We start from the raw sequence: 6,032 nt of genomic DNA, 5'->3' as shown, positions 1-6,032 counted from the left end.
AGCCAGCCACGGGCAGCGAGCGCCCCACACTAGGCCAGCCACGGCCGCGGCACCGGCCCTGGGGATGCCCCAGCCCCGCCTCCCCGCTCTGGCCGTCCGAGGGGCTTGTCCTCACCTCAGGCTTCGGAGGCCGGGGCGGCCCAACCGAGCCCCCGGCCCGCTCCGTGCGTATCCGTCCCCCCGGAAAAAGGCCCAACGGCGGCTATTGCGAGCGAGCGGCCAAGGCACCGAGCAGCGCCCACGGTGGCGGCGACAGCGACGGCTACGACGGCGGCAGCGGCGGCGGCGGCAGCAGCGGGAGCAGCCAACATCCGGGGCCGCGCACCCGGAACTACTTCCCTCCTCCAGCCCCCACCCCCCCTCTTTCCCACTTCCCACTACCCACTCCCGCGAGCAGCGGCGGCGACGTCGCCGCGCCTCCGTCCTAGCGTATGCACCGCCTCTTCCCGCGTTCCGGTTCTGCTGCGCGCCGTACTAAAGAGCACTCCGAGATCCCTCCGCTGGGAGAAATAGTGCTCCAGGCCCCAAGGCGCTCGCTCCCTGCCGCTTTGCCCTTGGACGCGGTGGGTAGGGACCAATGGCTCCGGGTCCGCCTCCGTGCGGCTCTGCGCTCAACCTGACGACCCCTAGTGGCGGGGAGTGAAGGAGAGGAGGGTCTGGGGTCCAGGAGAGACGAGCTTGGGAGTCCGTGCGGGCAACCGAGGCAGGGCGTTATTGGCCCTAGTAAAGAACAGGGGCCTGGTCCTCGTGAAATTTAGGTTGGAAAATGGACCTTAGAGACCATCTGATCCACACTCCCTCTCTCCCATTTAACAAATAGGGGAACTGAGGGGTAGGGAGGTTAAGGGACTTTCCAAATGTCATACAGTTAACTGCAAGCAGTAGGGGGAGCTGAAGGTGACTGACTTGGTGCCCCTTTTCCTTGCCTTTGCACGGGCTGCGATCCCCACCTATTCCTGGAGTACCACCTGTACCCCCAGATCTCCCTGGATTCTTTCATCTCCACTTAAATCCCACTTTCAGCAAGAGGTCTCTTCCGTTCCCCCCACCTCTACCCCGTTAGAGCCTTCCCTCTAAAACTACCTAACATTTTACCTTATATTTATCTGGTTTGTACCTAATCCTTTGCAGGTTGTCTTCCCCCCATTGGAATGGAAGCTCTAGGACAGGGACCTGCTTATTTGGATATTTGGGGGAGGGACAAGTTGCCTTTCTTTGTCTTCCTTGTGCTTCCCCAGTATTTAACACAGAGCCAGGTACATAGTAAGTGCTATATAAATATTAGCTATTATTTATTTTATTTGTGCATACCTCGTCTTTGATATGAAGTGGTTGATTCGATTGAAGCAGATAGTAAGCGGCTGAGCCAGGATTTGCACCTAGGGCATAGGCCAAAGATTGATAAAGCTATAAAAGACCTTAAAAATCACATAATCCAGCCTCTTATGTTTTGCTAAGGAGGAAATTGAGACCCAAAAAATTTGAATTGTTGAAAGTCACAAAGGCAAGAAATAGCCCAGCCAGAGTTCTAAATTAGGTCCTCTGAGCCCAAATGCATTGTTTAGCAGGCTTGAACTGATTTGAAGCAGTGGAATCCTCAGCAGCTCAGAGGCAATCAATCAATCAATCAACATCTGCTTATTAAATAACTACCATGTGCTAAGCACTATACTACTTAGGGCTCTAAAAGGCTCTATCCTCAAAAGCCCAAGGAAGCCCCACCATGGCTAAGATAGCCAAAGAAAGGTAAATTGAAAGGTTGTGCATAGGTACTACTGAACAAGTGAGCAACCTAGCAGAGTGGAAATGACTAGGTTTGACCTTAAGAGGACCTAGATTCAGATCTCTCATTTGCCTTTGTGACTTTACCTAAATTCTTACCACTTTCTGTGTTTGAAAATGGGATGGGGGGGGGGGGCAGCTGGGTAGCTCAGTGGAGTGGGAGTCAGGCCTAGAGACAGGAGGTCCTAGGTTCAAACCCGGCCTCAGCCACTTCCCAGCTGTGTGACCCTGGGCAAGTCACTTGACCCCCATTGTCCACCCTTACCAATCTTCCATCTATGAGACAATGTACCGAAGTACAAGGGTTTAAAAAAAAAAAATTTAAAAAAAAAATGGGATGGGAGGTGAACTGAGATTTAAACTCCTTTCCAACTCTAAATCTTTGTTTTTGTGTTGCTAATAATAAATAAATAATAAATGAATGTGCTGATGTCTCTGACTGACTACATCCAGATGAATACCTATCCACTAATTTAACAAATGTTTATTCAGCATCTGCTTTGTAAGTGCCCTCAAAGAGTGGATGGTTTATTAGGAGTGGGTTATACATATAGCCACAAATTCACTAATGCAAAATGAGACATACTAATTCTTGCTTTCCCAATAGATGGATAAGGAAGGAGAGAATTTGGAAATGAAAATAAAAATAAAATTTAAAACAAAAGGGAATATTCTAACAGTAGTAAACAAATAAAATGGCATGCAAAATCTGAGAAAGAAGGAGAAAAAAACAGTTGAAGAACCACCATTCCCAAAGCCTTTACAGGTACCCCAAAGGTTATAATTTCTCTGTCTTGAGCCAGAAGAACATTGTACACAGAGTGATACACTGTGGTAAAATCGAATGTAATGGGCTTCTGTACTAGCAGCAGTGCAGTGACCCAGAACAATTCTGAGGGATCTATGGAAAAGAACGCTACCCACATTCAGAGAACTATAGGAGTGGAAACACAGAAAAAAAACAACTGCTTAAACACATGGGTTGATGCAGACATGATTGGGGATGTAGTCTCAAAACGACCACACCAATACAACTATCAATAATAGGGAAATGAGTATTGATTGATGACACATGTTAAAACCAGTGGAAATGTGAATCGGCTGGGGAGGGGGGCAGGGTTGGGAGGGTGAAGGGGAAAGTAAAAACATGAATCATGTAACCATGGAAAATTTTTCTAAAAAATAAAATACTTTTAAAAAAGAACCAATGGGGGGGTGGGGGTGGGGGGGTGAAGGGGATAGGAGGAGCATGAATCAGGTAACCATGTTAAAAATGTATATTAATAAATGTTAAAAAAAAAGAACCAATACATAGTATTGATTCTAAGACAGAAGGTAAATAAATAAATGAATTGATAGAAAAAAGTAATTTCTCTGTCTTCAGAATGGAAAGAAAATACATTTGGAATCAAGGCTCTGCTACTTGCTACTTTTCATGACTTTGAACAAAGCATTTATCTCTCTGAGATTCAGTTTCCCCATTTGTCACATGAGGATTGGACTGGATGATCTCTGGTCACTGCCAACTCAGAATCTCATGATGATAATAGCTTCTCAAGCATTTTCTATGCATGTTCTCATTTCATCCTCATAGCACTTTATTCATGCTTTCTGACACTAAATCATAAAGTTGGAGCTAGAAGGAACCTCAGGGGTTCTCTAATCCAATCCCTTCATTTTGTACAGATGTACAAACTGAGGTCTTGGGATATTAAGCAATTTTTTCAAGGTCACACAATAAGTGAGATTTTCACCCCAATCTTCTAATTCCAGAGCCCAAGGTAATTGATGTTTTGGAAGGGAGAAGAGAAAGGGGATAGTTAGCATGCTATCATCTCCCCACTAGACTATAAAATCCTAACTCCTAGACACTTAGTATAAAACCACATATGCAGTTATGGGTGGTCTATAAGTATCTATTGGATTTAAATTTGACTAGCCTCTATTGTTTTTTAAATCCTTTCTGTCTTAGTAACAACTCTAAAACAAAAGGGCAAGGGCTAGGCAAACAGGGTCACACAATTAGAAAGTATCTGAGACCAGATTTGAACTACCTGGCATTGTATCCACTAAGCCACCTAGCTGCCCTGTCTGCCCTTTTTCTTGGCTGCTATAGGTATATTAGTCATCTTCCACAAAGATGAGGTCCCTGAAAAAATAAATTAAAAAAAAAAAAGATGAGGTCCCTGATCTTTTGTATTGCCCATAGCCTGTCACATAGTAAAGAGCTTATTTCGGTAGTTGAGACATTCTCTGCATATACGAAATAAATTGATCAATAGAATGAGGGAAAAAAAGAGAGAGATCTTAGTAAAATGGTCCTATAAAAAGAGCTTTTCTTCGTTCCATGCCTGGAAAAAATATTTCCTTATTTCCCAAGCCCCAAGACCCTTAGCTTCCTTAAGGCACAGCTCAGGTGCTACTTTAAGTACCAGACTTTTTATGATCTTCCTCCCCTGGGTAGTTTAAGATCCTCATACTCTCTAAACCTATTAGAATGTTCTCTTTTCCTCCCCAACACTGATTCCCCAGCACAGCAGCCTTCATAGGAGACTAGATTTCACTCAAGAAGGAAAAGATCTGGGGGCAGTAGGGTGGTTCAGTGAATTGAGAGCCAAGCCTAGAGATGGGAGGTCCTAGGTTCAAATCCGGCCTCAGACACTTCCTAGCTGTGTGACCCTGGGCAAGTCACTTGACCCCCATTGCCTACCTTTACCACTCTTCTGCCTTGAAACCAATACACCGTATTGACTCCAAGACGGGAAGGAAGGAAGGAAGGAAGGAAGGAAGGAAGGAAGGAAGGAAGGAAGGAAGGAAGGAGGAAAGAAAGAAAAGAACTCTCTGTATTGGATTGAGATTGTCCTTCATCTAAAACATGAGAAATAGATGTGATATGGTAGAAAGAGTACTGTAATACAAACCAGAAAATTGAGGTCACTGTGGAAACTCTACTCTAACCAGTTACATAATAGCAAATGAATGATAAACTCTCTGAACCTCAGTTCCCTTATCTGTAATGGTTGGACTCAGTCTCAGAGTGCCCTTCCAAACCTAATATTCTATGCTACATTGTAGTGCCACAAAAGAAACCTTCAAAATTTGACTTGCTTCCCATTCAGATTATCATCTGCCATTTTACTCTCCTCTGTTGTCATGTCTATAAAGAGAAGTCTACATTATTTTATCATCACCACTCCGTAACCCCTTGCAATATGACCATTTACAGAATTTAAACTTAAGGGACCTCAGTGGCTACTAAGTCCAACCCACACTCAAAAAGAAATTCTTTCTATACCCTACTTGATCATCTACCACTTGCTGAAGATCTCTGATGGAGAGGAAACCCCACATTCTGAGGCAGTACATTCTATTTTGGGGGGAATGCAATTGTCAGGATCTTTTTCTTTTTTAATTATGTTTATTTTTTTCTGGACTACACATGTATTATCACAGAAAACATATTTCCATATTGTTCATTTTTGTAAGTGAATAATCTTATAAAACCAAAACCCCAAAACATATACCCAAATAAACAAGTGAAAAATTGTATAGCATTTGACATTTTTAACCAACACTTCCTTCTTGAAAATCTCCCCTCCCTTAGCTTTTTTGGCATTGCTCTTTCCTACTACTCTGGTATCTCTTTAGTCATCTTCACCTGTTCCTCTTTCTCCTCCAATACTAAAGGTAGAAAAGCTCCCAAGGTTCTGTACATAGTTGGTTCTCTCAGCTATCTCCCCTAACAATCTCATCCCCTGCAGTCAGAGACTTATTTGTATACAATCACCCATATGAATCTATATCTCTAACCCTGTTTTCTCCTCTGCCTTATGATCCCTAATGCTTATTGCTTATTTAGATTCCCTGCCAGAATCTCAAAATCGACATGTCTAAAGTAAAAAACTCATCTTTTCTCCCAAGGTTTATTATCTGATTCCCTACCTTCTTTGTTTCCTCTGTTACCCATTCCGAAACATCAATTCAATTCAACAAACATTTTTAAAATACTTTCTTTGTGTCAGGCATTTTAGTAGATACCAGCAATACAAAGAGAACAATAAAAAGTTCCTGTGCTCTAGGACCTTCCATTCCACTAGCAGGATGCAAATTTTACACAAATGAGTATATGGTAATTGGAGGATGAATAAAATAGCTAAGGAATCTGGATAGGTGATCCATAAAAGATGGAACCTAAATTGAGCTCCTAGATATGAAGGACAACTTGTATAAAGGCATTAAGGTAGAAAATA

General features: G+C 43.3%; 1 protein-coding gene across 1 annotated transcript in view; it reads right to left on the bottom strand.

The window, feature by feature from the left end:
- Positions 1 to 151, bottom strand: part of FOXJ3 (forkhead box J3) — a 167,534-nt gene extending 167,383 nt beyond the window's left edge. Inside the window, exon 1 of the mRNA XM_044667985.1 lies at positions 116 to 151. The gene's annotated coding sequence lies outside the window, so the exon portion shown is untranslated. The remainder of the gene's footprint in view (positions 1 to 115) is intronic.
- Positions 152 to 6,032: the final 5,881 nt, after the last annotated feature.

This window comes from Gracilinanus agilis, chromosome 3 (genome assembly GCF_016433145.1).
Source record: "Gracilinanus agilis isolate LMUSP501 chromosome 3, AgileGrace, whole genome shotgun sequence".
In the NCBI taxonomy this organism is placed as follows: Eukaryota; Metazoa; Chordata; class Mammalia; order Didelphimorphia; family Didelphidae; genus Gracilinanus; species Gracilinanus agilis.
This window is presented reverse-complemented; position numbering and strand designations above follow the sequence as displayed.